The sequence below is a fragment of the Antechinus flavipes genome, chromosome 4 (genome assembly GCF_016432865.1).
Source record: "Antechinus flavipes isolate AdamAnt ecotype Samford, QLD, Australia chromosome 4, AdamAnt_v2, whole genome shotgun sequence".
Taxonomy (NCBI): Eukaryota; Metazoa; Chordata; class Mammalia; order Dasyuromorphia; family Dasyuridae; genus Antechinus; species Antechinus flavipes.
Window position 1 is genome coordinate 182,853,892 of NC_067401.1, and position 16,961 is coordinate 182,870,852.

General features: G+C 33.5%; 1 protein-coding gene across 2 annotated transcripts in view; it reads right to left on the minus strand.

Moving 5' to 3' along the window:
• STX8 (syntaxin 8) overlaps nt 1-16,961 on the minus strand; it is a 287,983-nt gene that overhangs the window by 25,671 nt on the left and 245,351 nt on the right. The window contains exon 8 of one of the 2 annotated variants that reach the window (XR_007953408.1): nt 13,507-13,654. The exons of the other annotated variant lie outside the window; for it this stretch is intronic. The gene's annotated coding sequence lies outside the window, so the exon portion shown is untranslated. The remainder of the gene's footprint in view (nt 1-13,506; nt 13,655-16,961) is intronic. 2 annotated transcript variants of the gene reach the window in all.

Sequence of the window (16,961 nt, forward strand, 5' to 3'; positions counted from 1 at the left end):
CAAAAGTTGAACTTGAGCCTACTTTTGCAAAGGAGATACTGGAATTTTACTTCTAAAGTTCAAGAAATAATTAAAAATTCAGCATATCAAAGCAACCAATACAACTGAGTCACCACAGTGAGGCCTTCACAGGCATTTAGTTTTCCTCAGCTGTTAATCATCATGGAAAGATTTCAACTCATAAGACAAAAGATAGCATGCTGAATAGCTAGTTTTAAAGTCCATCCAGTCAGTTGCCTAATGGTTGTCAGAACTTGTGGGCAAGGAAATAGGAAAGAGAATTCCTAATGATTAATTCCTTATGGCCCTTGCATTCTTAAAAGTATATTCTTTTTACTGCCTGGAACTCTTCTACATTCTTGATAGTAGGAACACAATATAAGTTATTTCCTTTAAGGGTACTGTCTTTTATTGACATACTAAAATATTCTAAAGGCTAGACTTGCTTTCCCTTTCTCCTCACACCCCTCCTCACCACTGCCCCTTTCTCTTTCTCCATGCCATTACTGGTTCTCTTTCTAAGAATGCAATAAACATTTCACTAGTCTTTTCAATCCACATTATTTATAATATTCTGAATATCCTTTGAACCTGATTAGAATGTAAAGTAATAAATCAAATGTAAGAACAAAAAGGGGAAAGAAATCACCCTTTGGCTGGGACCAACTCTTGAGAGATTTTAGTCTCCAAGACATTTACTTATGTTAAGAATAGTAAGCCAGGATGAAATGCATGGTTTAGAATGGAACAGAATCAAAAACTTCAATTATATAAGTATTATAATTTCCTATGCACTTTTAGAAAATATGCTTCACAGTTATCACAAGATAAATGAGAGATGAGGGAAGAACTCTCAATGCCTTGGCAGAAAGCAGTTGAATAAGCAGTTATAGATAATTATCATGATTTTCTCTCCTGATACAAAAGGCCCCTCTCATGTAGCAGGGAAGATACACAAATAGCAAATCCCCTTCTCTACTCTATTTTTTTTTTGTCTTGCCAATGCAAGCAGAGCCTTCTTGCTGCTACCCACATAGAGAAGGATGTTAAAGTTAGGGGATTGCAACTTAGATAATGAGAGGATGATGAAAGAATTCTAGTTTGTATAGATTAGGAAAGTAGGCCTAGTTTCCTCTCTTCATAACACTAACTCTGCACCTTGAACTTGCAGTTTAAGGCTAAAGATATATACTGAGAGTCTTTGCCAACAGAGTCTTCTGATGTCCAAGCCCAGACTGACTGACATCTTTACCTGCCATTTTTCTATATGGAAGAGAATCAGGGTCATTATTTCTTCAAACACTTAAATATTTATCTGAACATTTTTGGAAAAGAGATATGTTTCAACATACTCTGACTAATTACAAAACTATCACATATCTTCCCTCTATTGATAATTTTTTTTTTTTTTTTACCAAATTTTATCAGATCTGCTCAGGTTTGCTACAGAGAAGAATTTTCTAAAATTTCTATATAAAAAATAAAATTTGTTTATTTTATATATATAAATAAATTATATATACACACACACATTCATTATATATGTGTGTGTGTTTGTATATGTGTGTGTGTGTGAAATATTCAGGACTTGTGTTACTCCTTTTCATTCCTAAACAACTGAATATAAAATCAGAATAATCACAATATAACATTTTATCATTACAGTATCATGTAGATGCTAGGAAAATAAAATTCTATACTAGCAGTTAACACCTGATCATGAGAAAGGTCTAGATGATGGACTATCTTTTATCTCAGGTTGCAGTTGGTTGTTTTTTGTTTTTTTGAGGGGGGGAATATTTCAATAATTGAATACAGAGTGGACTTACCACAATAAGTTTTTTTTTTTTAACTTTTTAAAAAAAAGTTTTTATTTAACCTAATTGAATGAAGTTTATGAGACAGATAAACCCTTATCTCTTATTGTCTGATTACTAATGATTTGGTGGTAAAAAGCCTTTATAACAAATATAAGTAGTAGTGTATTCTCATTGGTTAATCTGTCATTCTTAGACAAATAGTTTTATGGATAATATACAAAGAGATTTTCAAAAATCAGCTTTCAAAAACAAAATCTTTCTTGAATCTACAATGATACAATCTGATTAGATATCAAATCCTAACATTTACCTCACAGAGTTTAAACATATCAGATTACATGTTGTCTTTAGAGGAAGGCAGGAAGAAAAACTTGGAACGTAAAATCTTATTAAAATGTATGTTTTCCACTGTAGGAAGGTGTGATAGATGATGGTACAACAAAAAGGAGTCTAAGGAATGGTCAAAGAGTTAGAAGGAAAACCAATAGCACCTTGAAAATCTACAGAATAGTAGTACACAGAAAGATATGGTCAAGAGTGCAGAGAGATCAAAGAAGGATCAAGATAGAAGAAACACCATTAGACTTGACAATTAAGAAATCACTGGTAACTTTAAAAAGAGAAGTTTCACTGAGTGGATGCCCATCAATTGTAGAATGGCTGAATAAATTATGTTATACGAATGCTATATGGAATACTATTGTTTGGTAAGAAATGATCAGCAGCATGATTTCAGAGAGGCTTGGAGAGATCTATATGAACTGATTTTAAGTGAAATGGGCAGAACCAGGAGATCATTATACATGGCAACAACAAGACTATATAATGAATAATTCTGATGGACATGGCTCTCTTCAACATTGAGATGATTTAAACCAGTTCCACTTGTGCAGTGACGAAGAGAGTCATCTACACCCAGAGAAAGAACCATGGGAACAGAGTGTGGAAAACAACACAGCATTCTCACCCTCTCTGTTTTTATTTGCTTGCTTTTTTGTTTTTCTCAGTTTTTTTTTTCTTCCTTCTTGATCTGATTTTTCTTGTGCAACAAGATAACTGTATAAGTATGTATATGTGTGTGTGTGTGTGTGTGTATATATATATATATATATATATATATATATATATTAGATCTAACAAATATTTCAACATATTCAACATGTATTGGACTACCTGCCAGCTAGGGGAAGGTGTGGGGGGGGAGGAGGAGAAAATCTGGAACAAAAAGTTATGCAAGGGTCAATGTTGGAAAAATCACCTATGCATATGCTTTGTAAATAAAAAGCTTTAATTTAAAAAAAAAAAAAAAGATAGGTTTCAGTTGAGTTTTGGATTCTGAAGCCATTACTGCTGAGAAGAAGTGGAACAAATCAATAGAGATAGCTTTTTAAAGAGTTTGGTTGAGAAAAGGACTTGTCAACTAATTATATATGGAAGTGTGTGTGTGAAAAAGTGAGAAACAAAAGGATAAAATCTTGATTGTAAACTTGGTAATAAGGAGGATTATGGTAATTCTCAGCAATAACAGCAAAAAAAAAAAAAGAAATAAAGAAAGAAAGAAAGAAAGATTTTGGCAAAAAAAAGATAATGGGTTCACTTTTGGACATGATTTTAAGATATCTATCAGGCATCCACTTAGGTCTTGGGGATTCCAAATATAGTATTCTACTCACAATATCATGCTGTGTTTTCTCACAAAAGAAAAAAGATAGTTTTGATTACATGCAATTTAAAAATTTCTGTGCGAACCAAATCAATATATCTGGATAAGAAAAAGAAGGAAACTATTGAATGGGGGAACAGGGTAAATTGTACAAGGTTTCTATAATAAAGATGTAATATTGGAGGTAAAGAGAAAACGTAAAGTTGGACAAGTAGAGATGAGAGTCATCTGCATAGAAATGATAATTGAAACCATAGGTGATGATTAGATAACGACATGAAAGGGAGAAGAGGAGAAAGTCAAAGACACTCCACACATTGATTAAGGATTATAAAATGGATGAACATTCAGAGCAAAGGAGATGGAGGAGTATTTAGACAGGTAGGAGGAGAATTGCCTCCAAAATCAATAGAAAAGTGAGCATCAAAACAGTTCAATTCAGAGAAGCCAAGAAACATGAGGAATAAACATTCCCATCAGCCTTGAGAGGTATTTGGGACTCTCATGCTTGTTGAATATGAGGAGGCTTTCACTTAAGGGAAAAAAAAATGAGAGAGAGAGAGAGAGAGAGAGAGAGAGAGAGAGAGAGAGAGAGAGAGAGAGAGAGAGAGAGAGAGAGAGAGAGAGAGAGAGAGAGAGAGAGAGAGAGAGAGAGAGAGAGAGAGAGAGATTTCTGTTATTTGCCAAGACTGTGGCAAGGCATTGTGTTATGCCTATGGATGCAAAGACAAAAAAAATGAAATAGCCCTTCATCTTGAGATTACATCTGGGAGCAGGATGAATACAGAGAGGACTGGCGAGACTTACATGAACTGATGCTAAGTGAGATGAGCAGAACCAGGAGATCATTATACACTTCGACAACGATATTGTATGAGGACATATTTTGATGGAAGGGGATTTCTTTGACAAAGAGACCTGAGTTTCAATTGATAAATGACGGACAAAAGCAGCTACACCCAAAGAAAGAACACTGGGAAACGAATGTGAACTATCTGCATTTTCGTTTTTCTTCCCGGGTTATTTATACCTTCTGAATCCAATTCTCCCTATGCAACAAGAGAACTGTTCGGTTCTGCAAACATATATTGTATCTAGAATATACTGCAACATATCCAACATATAAAGGACTGCTTGCCATCTAGGGGAGGGGGTGGAGGGAGGAAGGGAAAAAAAATTGGAACAGAAACGAGTGTCAATATAAAGTAATTATTAAATAAAAATTTAAAAAAAAAAGAGATTACATCTGGGAGAAGGAGAAAAGAAATAGATGTGTAGAGGAAAAAAAATCCTTTAGCAAACTTATATAGGGACACATCTTAACATCTAGAGAGATCAAAAATCATCTTATATAATTAGTGCCACTTGAACTGAGCCCTGAAGGGCAAGTAAGGGTTTCCAGGGGGGAAAATGAAAAAAGAAAGGAAAAGGAAAAAAAAATGCCTTGAGGTACATCTTGTTCAAAGATATAAAGTAAACAGCAAGAAGATCAATTTGGCTAGAACAAAGAATTTAGTGTAAGGGGAGATGATGTATTAGGGAGAGACAAAAGGATTTTTATATTTATTTAGATATGAAATTTGATTTAGAAGCCATCTAGTTCAACCCATTTATTTTACTGATGAAATCAGAAGGGATAAATTATTTGCCTAAAGCTAAATAGTGGTCAAGAATAAGATTAAGATTCAAACCTGGGTCTTGGGGATCCTAAATACAGTACTCTATCCACAGCATGCTGCCTTCTCTCACAAAAGAAAAAAAATCATTTTGATTACATGCAATTTAAAAATTTTTGTATGAACCAAATCAATGTATTTGGATAAGAAAAGAAAGAATACTATTGGATGGGGAAGAGAGTAAATTGCACAAGTTTTCTATAATAAAGCGTGATGTCCAAGATAAATAGGGATTTAACTTAAAACAAGTCCAAGATCCTAATTAAGTGGCCAATACACATCTCTCAAAAGAATTGTAAACCATTAATAAGCATGAAAACTGCCCAAATCCCTGAGATTTCACCTCACATTCAGCACATTCAGTGAACTAATTCAATCATGTTGGAAAATAACTTGGGAATATGTGGAAAAAGTAACTAAAATTTCCTTGCTCTGCTTAATGTAGCTGCAATTAAAAGGAAAGCAAGTAACTGGGAAAAGATACTTGCAGGATTTCACAAATGAGTATTTCATGTCTAAAAACAGATCTCTCTATATGCATATAAATATATATAGAAATGCTTCAAATTTATGAAATTAAGAGTCATTTACAAATAGATAAGTGGTTAAAATATATGAATAGAGTATTAAACTAAGAAATACAGAGCACTTAACTGGGGCACTGGGCCTAGTGTAAGGAAGACCTGAAATCAATCTGGCCTCAGACTCTTACCAGCTGGAGACCCTAGACTAGTCACTTAATCTTGTTTGCGTCAGGTTCTTCATCTGTAAAATGAGTTGTAGAAGAAAATAGAAAACTACTACAGTATCTTTGCCAAGGAAACTCCAAATGAGGTCACCAAAAGAGTCAGATATGATTAAAAAGCAACTCAACAACAAAAATAAAAATAAGAAATCCAAGCTATATGAAAAAACTGCTCCAAATGACTAATAATTAATGAAACACAAATTAAAGCAAATATAAGATTCCATTTCAAACAAATTGGCAAAGAAAACAAATGAGAAAAATGACAACTGTTAGAAATTATGAAAAAATAGGCACACTTGTCCATAAATTGGTCCAAGTATTCTAGAAAGAAATTTGGCATTATTACCCAGGAGTCACTAAAGTGCACATACCTTCTGATTGAGCTTACTATTACTAGATCTATACCCCAAAGAATTAACAAAGAAGAAAAAAATTCATATGTACAAAAATGTTTATTGCCGTTTTACCCACCAGTTAAACAGTGGTATATCAAAGTAATGGATTATTATTATTATGTCATGAGAAATGTGAAGCAGAGAGTTTCAGAAGAAATCAAGATTTCTATGAACTCATGGAAAGTTATTTGAGCAGAAATGGTCGAATAATTTAATACAATGACAACTGCATTTTGGAAGGAAAAACAACTTTGAAAGATTTTAGAATTCTAATCAGTGAATACAATGATAAGCCATGAGTTCAGAGAGCTGAAGAAACACACAACTGTATCCTGCCAAAAAAGCAAATGTCTAAAAGTGTGGACTGAGACATACATTTTTTAAAATAACTTTTTATTGATAGAACTCATGGCAGGGTAATTTTTTACAACATTATCCCTTGCATTCACTTCTGTTCCGATTTTTCCCCTCCTTCCTTCCACCCCCTCCCCCAGATGGCAAGCAATCCTTTACATGTTGAATAGGTTACATTATATCGTGGATACAATATACATGTGCAGAACCGAACAGTTTTCTTGTTGCACAGGGAGAATTGAATTCAGAAGGTATAAATAATCCGGGAATAAAAACAAAAATGCAAGCAGTTTATATTCATCTCCCAGTGTTCTTTCTTTGGGTGTAGCTGCTTCTGCCCATCTTGGATCAATTGAGAGTGAATTAGCTCTCTTTATCAAAGAGATACATTTCCATCAGAATACATCCTCAAACAGTATCGTTGTTGAGGTATATAATGATCTCCTGGTTCTGCTCATTTCACTTAGCATCAGTTCATGTAAGTGAGACATACATTTTTAAGCATGGGCATCATGGGAATTGCCTACATATATTTGTTACAAAGGTTTTGTTTTTTAATTCCATGGTGCTGGGGTAGTAGAAGAGAAAAATTATTGTAAAAATAAATACATATTTTTTTTAAACTGGCACAAAAATGCAAGGGTTATAATGTTATAAGGAATAATAAGTCTGAGGAATTGAGATAATCACAAAATGACAAAGAAACTGATTTATTGTTCAGTCACCTCAGTTGTGTCTGACTTTTCATGATCCTATTTGGGGTTTTCTTGGCAAAGGTAATAGAGTGACAAATATAAATAGGAATGGCAAAGATAAATGCCATTTCCTTCACTTCAGTATACAAATAAAGAAACTGAGGCAAATTGAGTTAAATGACTTGCCCAGGTCACAAAGCTACTTAAATGTCTGAGGTCAAATTTGAATTCCCAAAGTTGAGTCTTCCTGACCCCAAACCTGACAACAATATCTACTATATCACCTAGCTCCTCACAGAAACTGACATAAAATAGAACTTTAAAAAAATAAAATATATAATAAATACAAAGAAGAATCCAGTCCTACCTGATACCCCATACCACTGAAGTAGCTTTACCCTCTTTTTTCTTCATTGAAATTTTGAAGTACTTTCTCCTTACCTTTTCTGCCCCTACAATTTCCTTTAGTAATTTATCATTTCTATTCTCCCAAATGAATTTTGCCATCATTTTTTCAGCTCTTTAAAATACGCCTTTGTAGTTTCATTACTGTAGGAGTAATTTGAAATTTATGCAGAATCATGATTTTTATTATGTAATACCATATGATATAAATATATATTCTATTAACATACATAACATAGGAATTGCTTAGTGATAAGTTATATACATGCAACTTTTTATGTCTTTATTAAAGAGTGTTACGAAATTGAATTTATGCAAATCTTGAATCTTCTAAATATTTTATGGATTTTCTAATTATTTTGAAAGGGAGTTTCTATTATTTGCTTCTCAGTTTTTTTCTTGCTGCTACACAGAAATGTTCTTAATTTTTTTCAGATTTATTTTGTGTCATGATACTAATATGTCCGTATCTCTTCCATCCTCAAAAAATCCATCATTTGATATATCTAATTATCATCCTATATTTCTGTTTTCTTTTATAGCTAAATACTCTGAGAAGTACTTCTATAATAGGTGCCTTTACTTCCTTTCTTTTCATTCTTTTTTTAACTCTGTATAGTCTGGCTTTGACCTAATCATTCAAATAAAATTACAGTTAGTAATAATATTTTAATTGTCAAATCTAATATCTTTTTTTTTCAATCTTTGTTGATTTTTATGCAGCCTCTTCTCTTTGATAGTCTCTTCCTTCTAGGTTTTCAGTACATTACTTCTTACCTACCTGACCAATCTAACCACTCCATGTCAGTTTCTTTTGCCAGAATCTTTCAGATCACGTCTACTAGCAGTAGATGTCTTATTTGGGTCACCATCTCTTTTTCCTATATATTATTTCACTTGGTGATCTCATCAGCTCCTATAGAGATTCAATTATCTCTATACTGAACTCCAAGTGTGTATTGAATATCTTGAAATGAATGTCCCATAGAGACCTTAATCTTAACATATCCAAAACTCATTACCTTTTCCCAAAAAAAAACTCCCCCCACCCCTTTCCAAATTTCCCTATTACTATCAACATCAGCATTCCAACATTCCAAGCTCACAACTTAGTATCATTGTCACTCTTAACTCTTGATTTTCTCAAATACTCCATATGTTCAACCCATTGCCAAAGCTTGTCAGTTATTGAAAAAATTAATTCTTGATCTTCGGTTTTACATTTGATTTTACTCTGTGATTTTATTCTGTAACCATATTCTTTGTTCTATATAATAAGCCTGGGCCTATTCTCCATCTCTGAGGGAAGAAGCTCCTGTGGACTAAAGTTCAGCCTCCCTCCCTCCCCACCCCCAATGAATTTATACTAGGGTTAAGCTTTCTCACAGCTCTGTTCAATATGCTCATAAAACATTATCTCAACATTTCCTGCAAGACTTGTGAGGGATCTTTAAAACACAAGGACTACTTGACCTTGTTCCATCTTTAACAATTAAGATGGTCCTTGGAAGAACTGAAAACTTACAAATCCCAAGAAGGAATTGTTCTCTCTCTGAAAACAAATGCACAAAACCCTGAAGCTTGGGAAATAAAGCACTACTTTAATAAAGAGTTAAAAGTCAAGTAATAGATTGGGGAAATAAGGAAATAACAAAAAGATTCTGATTACAGAAATTTACTATGGTAACAAGGAAGCTCAAAACACACACTGAGAAGATAATAAAGTCAAAACTCCTATATCCAAAGCCTCCAAGAAAAATTAATGTTTGTCCTTTCTCAAAGAGGACCATGGCATTAGGGAGGTAATGTTATGACATGCAAGTGAGTTGGATTTAAGTGAGTGCAGGGTCACCTGCCTCATTTTCCCCTCCAGAATCTTTTAGGTTGAGGGGCAAGATATATAGCAAGATGATTGGAGATAGTCCTGGATGGAAGGCCTTAGCCTTTTAAACCTAAGGTTTTTAACAGGTCTCAGTTTCACTGAGGCTGCACTCATTCAGTGATTAAGGTTAGGTTGCAAATGACGCAAAGAATCTTTCACCTAGTACACAAAAAATCTAAATGAATGAATGAATGAATGAATGAATCTGGGAAGGGAAGATCCTCAGGGTTTCTGGCCAAAGTAGAAATGACTGCTACTTACACTCAATTTGAGTCAATCAATGACCAAATGGGGCTTGGCCTAGGACCTATTGGTAGCCAATTAGAATCAGATTAAGTTTGGTTTAAGGCCTGATCTTTAAGAAAGAAATCTAGCCAGTAAACCTCAAGATATCTTGGAAGGGTTCAGAGATGCCAAAGAGAAAAAAAAAAAAGCTTTTAAGAACATCTGTAGGCATGATACCATATGTGGACAGAGGGAGGAAAGGTGGAAAGGTAGATCATAGAAGAGTTCAAAAGGGATTTTCAAAATTAAGTAAGAGAGGTAAAGGAAAAATTGGGAAGAAAAATGAGAAGTAAAAGGAAATACCAAAAAACTAATGAGAAGAATTGTTATGGGCTAGAACGTTGTACTTTTAAAAAGGATTCTTACAAGGTGCTAACTCAATGGAATTGATAAGACAATGGTTATCTAGTTTAGCATGGTGATAAATAGTTCTCTAGTTCAGTATATGTACTTAGTACTTAATATAGTTCCACAAGAAACACACCTATGACATTGTAATTATAATAGAACATGTAAGCTGGGATAAACTCAGCCAGGGTGGGACTAAGAGACAGATTCATTCCATCATCCACCTCTGTGGTGGCTGGAAGCTGGAGCACAAAGCCCTTGGACTCAGACATTCACTCCATCTCACACCACCATGGTGGCTGGCCTCCTGCACGTCTCCACTGAAACCAAGACTTAGGAAGGCCTTCAAGAAAGTTAGCAAGGAAACTAGACTGAAGGAGATAATAAAGGATTTGGACTTTAATACCTGGCTACTCTTGTGGTGATTAACCAGAAAAGAAGGCTTCTCTGGTTAAATTGAAAGTTTAACAAATTATCAGGATTACATTTAAGTATTATGTGGTGAAAGTAAAATCAGTTTCCTTTATTTGGTGGGTTCAATTAATTAAGAACTATTCTTATCCCATTTACTTGTCATTTTTCAAGAATTTCTGAAGCTTTCTACTCCTATCAAATTGTAATTTTCATCTAAATTTATTATGCTTTTATTCTTCTAGTTAAGAGGTTCAAAGGCAACTTGAGATGTATATCATTATCACTGATTACTTTAACAAGTACTTTACAATTGTCCCATTTTTCAAAGCTATCTCTAGTCGGCTTTTAAAAAAAATTTCTAACAAAAATAATTTTTTTTCACAAAAATTACCTGTCATGTTAACTTATGAGCCCCTAAAGCTTTATATTTTGTACCTACTTTAAAGTTTTGATAAAGTAGTTATTTTCTTCTAGATACCTTTTTTACACTGCTGAAGTTATCTGAAACAAACTTAACCCTTTTTAAAAACTGGACTGAAATAGCAAAGATTCTAGCTGGACTATATGTCAAGATACCTGAATATAAGCCCTGACTGACATTAAAATTTCAAGTCTCTTTCCCTTACAAGTTTCAGTTCTTTCATCTATAACATGGAGAAATTGTACTATCTGAATCCCTAAGTCTTTTATACTTCTAGCATTCTGGGTTCTACAGGTGATAATCTGGTGATTTATTTGATGATCTGTTGTGCAAATTTATTTGTAAAGGTACACAATTGGGAGATAAACCAGTACATTTGTACATATCTAAGAAGAGACGTCCAGTCTTTTTAAACCTTATTATGGTCATCTTTATCCATCTTTTTTATTCCTTGGTTTACTGCTAAATTAAGTTATTGGGAACCCATAATTTCTTAACCATTCTGATTAGAAAAAAATTGTAAGTAAACACATATATAAGTATATTCCTATGTAGAGATAAAGGAGTATAACATCAGATTCTGTCTTATTAGTTGCCTTTAAACAACTGTCTGCCTTTAACCCCATCAGCTTGACTTGCAAACTTCTTGTTTTCATTTTGACTTTTTATTATAAATTAGAAAATCACAAAAATATGAACATTTAAAATTTTTTAAAGTGCATGAAAAGAGTACTATATACAGATTGAAGATTTTAAAATATACATTAAATTTTAATGTGGGAGTAACTAATGATGTTCTGACTAATCTCTTGCAAACATCTTTTATCTATTTTCTGAATTATTAAAAAATGTTTTGTTGACACTTTTTTATATCACTATTACTACTTCGCTGTCCTTTAATTCCTTATTGAGTCTGATTGTAGACTTTTAAATACACTAAGACTTTTGAGATATCCTTTTAAGGTATTGTACCTACATCCCATAAACTATGTTGTACAGGTCATGTTTTAAAGTATATGTCTCCCATATGTACAAAAATATTAATAACTCTTTTTGTTTTAGCAAAGAATTAGAAACTATAGGATGTTCATCAATTGGGGAATGGTTGGGGGAAAATGGTACCAAATGGGGGAAAATGTAATGGAATTGAGTAATTGAGTCAGAAATAGCAAAAGAAGTAATTTCAGGAAAATCTAGGAAAACTTACATTTTGGCTAACATGGCTAACATGGGAATTTATTTTGCTTGACTATTCATACCTATTACATGGTTGTTGGTTATTTTGTTTTGTTTTGTTCAACAAGGAGAATATAGGTAGGGAAAGAAGGTGGAAATAGTGACAGTTTCATTCTTCAGCTCTAAATCCATCACTTTTCTGCCAAGAGGTGGAAAACTTATTTCATCATTATTGTTTTGGAGTGATGACAGGTTGTGATGACCACATATTTTAAAATCAGCTGGAGTCAGGGATTCAGGTTTAAGGGAAAATCCTCAATCTTTATTCTTTGGGTAGGTGAAGGGGGAATGGTGATACAAAGTGAGAGTAGTTGAGACACATCCCGTCAGCAGTACTTCTGGCTCTCAACCCCACCCACTCAATCCTCTCCAATCTCCTATACAACACGTCCAGCTTGCACAGAGAGTGGGTGGGGCCATTCTTTCTACAAGCATATATATTAATAGAGTATTGTCCAATTGCTAATTAGCCTCAAGTGCTAAGAGGGACCTCAATGCAAAGAGGGCTTCAAGAGCTTTAGCCCATTACAATTGGTCACTGCATTAACCAGAATTCTTAAATCTTTCAAATAAATTTTCTCTTACAGTGGTGCATACACAATTCTCCTAGTTCTACTCTTTCATTCTGCATCAGTTTATATGTTTCTTAGTCCATCCCTTTCATCCTTTTTCAAAGCAACCAGATTCTATTACAGTCACATAATATATTCAGCCATTTCCCAACTGATGGTTACCCACTTTATTTTCTATTTTCCACTACTCAAAAAAAGTGATTTCTTATAGAAATAGATTTTCTCTCTCAGTTTTTGACCTTGTGAGGGTATACACTTTTGTTGTTAAGAAATTTCAGTCATGTCCAACTCTTTGTGATCTCTTTAAAGTTACTAGAATGCTTTACCATTTCTTCCTCCAGCTAATTGGACAGATGAGGAACTGAGGCAAAGTTTTATTTAATGGTCATCAAATTTGGACATTAAGATGGACATCGTTTTCGGGATAGAAAACAGTTTTATTCATACATCACTTAAGGCCACAATGAGTTTAATCCTATACAGGAAGCCAAGGAACCTGAAATATCAACTCTTGTCCTTTTGCAGTCACAGTCAGATTCACCACAATCACTGAGCACCTGGTTTACATCAACCATGAACTAATATGATTTACCTGATATCCCACGATATTAGCCCCCTCAGTAGATCCAGTTAATCTCAAAAAGTTAATTAAGAGGCTTTAAAAATATTTTTATGTATATCTTTTGATTTTATAACACCAGGATTTTTCAAGTATTCTTCTCTTTTCCAGAGGGTCACACCTATAACAATGATTAAGAAAGAGAGGGAAAAAACACAGTTTAACAAAACTAAAGAATATAGCCAAAAAGGATGTCTTAAATATTCTCACACATCTCCAATCCTATCACTTTTTCAAAGAGCTGATGCTTTCTTATGTCTTTTCTATGGGGTCAAAGTTGGCCATTAAAATTTTACAGCATTCAACTGATTGTCTATAATGTTCCACTGTAATCATTCTGAATGTTCCATTGTTGTTTTGTTTCCTTTGCTTTGCACTGCATCAGCCATAGAAGTTTTCCCAATATTTCTGCATCTTCATAGTTTCATATAACACAATAATGCAGTGTACTACATTCAAGCAATTTAGCCTTTTCTTAATTGAAAGGCAATTATTTAATCTCTAATTCTTTAGTACCACAAAATGTGTTCTTTTAAATATATCAGACGGTTCTTCTGTCACTAATTTTCCTGAGGCATATGCCAAAGAATAGATTCTAGGTAAAAGGTTATGGATATTTTAGTCATACTCTTTGCAGAATTCCAAATTGCTCAATCAACAATGCATTTAGCATTCTGGTTTTACCACAATTTCTAGAACACTGACTTTTCCTATCTTTTTTCATCTTTCTCTATTTGTAAAATGTGAGGTAAAATTCTTTAAATTTGTCATTCTTTTATTATTTAGCTCTCCTTCATAAGGCAATTAAAAGTGTTCAACTATTCATTTGTAATTGTTTTTTCTCATCCTTTTACGCAAGTGTCCACAGAGAAATGGTATTTTTTGCTAGTTCCTTGTATGTTTTGGATGTCTGAGCCTTGTAACAGATATTTTGATGCAATGATTTTCTCCATAATTGACTCCTTTATTCTTGCTATACTAATTTTGATTATGCAAAAACTTATTAATTTCACAAAATCTGAAATCTTGACATTACTTTTTATAATTCTTTTCTCCAATACTCTTACCCTCAGGTCAACAAAACAAAACAAAAACCAGGCACATTATTGTTCAATCCATGGAATTGCTAACTGGTCTAGTCCTTATAGAAAGCAACTAGAAACTATACCAAAAAAATCAATAAATTCTGTATCTTTTGACTTGATATATTACTGGCATGTGAATACCCATTTAGAGATCTTTTTTAAAAGGAGAAAAATGTTTATAGTTATAACTATATATAGCGGAGGTGGGAGGGGATAAAGAAAGCAAAGGGTACCCACCTATTATGTACAGAATGGCTCAATTCATTTGGTATATGAATGTAATGGAATACTAATACATCATGTGTTGCCCACTTCTGAGAAGGTGGTAATTTTAAACAAAGCTAGGAAAACTTATGAAACAGATAGTAGTAGATAAAAATGGACCAGGAGTCAGGAAGACTCAAGTTTAAATCTGGTCTCAGATATTTAGTAGCTGCATGGTCCTAGGCAAAATGATGAGGTTCTGGATAGATGAGTACAATTGGCAGAGAAAGACTAATTAGATAAATAACAATTTGTATCAGTAGCCATGAAGGAGGCTGAAGAAGGTGCTGAGGAGCACTTAGAACTTGGTCAGACTTTGAGGATCACCCTAGTCCATTGCTAGTTGTCTTGTGAACTTTGATGACTCTGAAAGAGAGTGAGACTGATCACTTTGTTCAGATCTCCTCATTAAATCCCATACACAAATGAATCAAGATGTTACCTCGTGATGTTATTGGTCCTCTTCAAAAACAAAGGATGAATAACAGCTTATTATATAACATTGAAACTTGATGTTTAATTAGTTATAAATTAGTAAGAAATATTTATAAAACAAACTTCATAGACTACTGCCTAGTGGTAGGTACTATGGAGGACATGGAAAGAGACAAAGACATACATGGGAAAAATTAATACTAGAAAGAAACAACAATATAAGGCAATCATATGAGAGCTATTACAAAATGATAAGCAACACCTCACTTAGATTAGAGGTGATTAGAGAGGTGAGGTGGGCCTTGGGGGCTAGGTAGGCTTCAGAGGTCAAGCAAAATTTGCTGGCATTCCAGCTAAGGAGAAAAACTGAATAAAGGAGTAAGACATATTTAGGAGATAATGGTTATATTACTTTGAACTAGAGTAGAAAATTTTTGTGGGGATCTACTAGGAAATAAATTTGGAAACATAGTTTGTGGTGAGATGAAGGAGGGCCTGAAATGCCCAACCAAATATTTTGAATTGACACAAATGGAAGGGTATTAACTGAGTTTTGTTTTTGTTTTTAATCAATGTAGTGACCCGATAAAATTAAGACTGCAAAAATTAACCTGTCAGTGATACATACACAAGAATGGATTGGAAGCAAAGAAGATTAGAATCAGGGTAATATAAGAAGCATTACGAAGAAAGAATGAAAGCAGTCAGAGGAGTTGAGAGAAATACTAGTGAGAGTCAGAGATAACACCTAATATTTTGAGTTTAAATGACAGACTTAGTGTCTCAATTTTCTTCATCATAAGGTGAAGCAGTTATAATCCAAAGTACATACATAATATACATATGTGCATTACACACACACACACACACACACACACACACACACACACGTAATCCATGGATATATATTCACTGCTAAGAAAGACACATGAGCTATTTGAGTAACTGAACTTTCAGAAGGCTTTCTAAAGTATGAGTCTTGTGAGAGAGCTTATCTCCAATGTAATTTTAAAATCATAATGTAAATATTTTTATCTTCTCTGCTTGAATGTTCCTTTTTCCCCCATTTTATTTGCCCATTAAATGGAACATTTACATGAACTTTTAAGAACAAATATTCCTATTTTGTCTCTTCTTCTGCTTAGTCTATCTGAACTCAGAGTTCTGCAGCAAAAGTCCTATTTAATGAGCAAGAACAAGCTAGTAACTCATAAGTAAATGTCACTTGCCAAGCATAACTGAAGTAAGTGAACTTGCTAGCAAAATCTCTTATGTATTCTCCTTGCAGATTATTTAGGATTTTCAAGGATGTGGAAGTTTTTGTTCTTGACTTTTCTGGTATGATGTAGAAGCCTAGAAATAAGAAAACTATGAATTCCCTAACAAATTTTAGTATTAAAAATAATTTGACTTACTTAATCCACCCCCCTCCTTTCAGAGGTAAAGAAGAAAAATGACTTGTCCATCTAGTAAACGAGAACTGTTTGATTAAAAAATTTTAAAAAGAGACAGAACTTTTAAAAAGTTTTTTTTTCAACATGAAAAAAAGATATTAAAAGCAACATAATGCATTTTGCCTGATTGAGGAAATCTCATGTGTGTGTGTGTGTGTGTGTGTGTGTGTGTGTGTGTGTAAGTATAAAT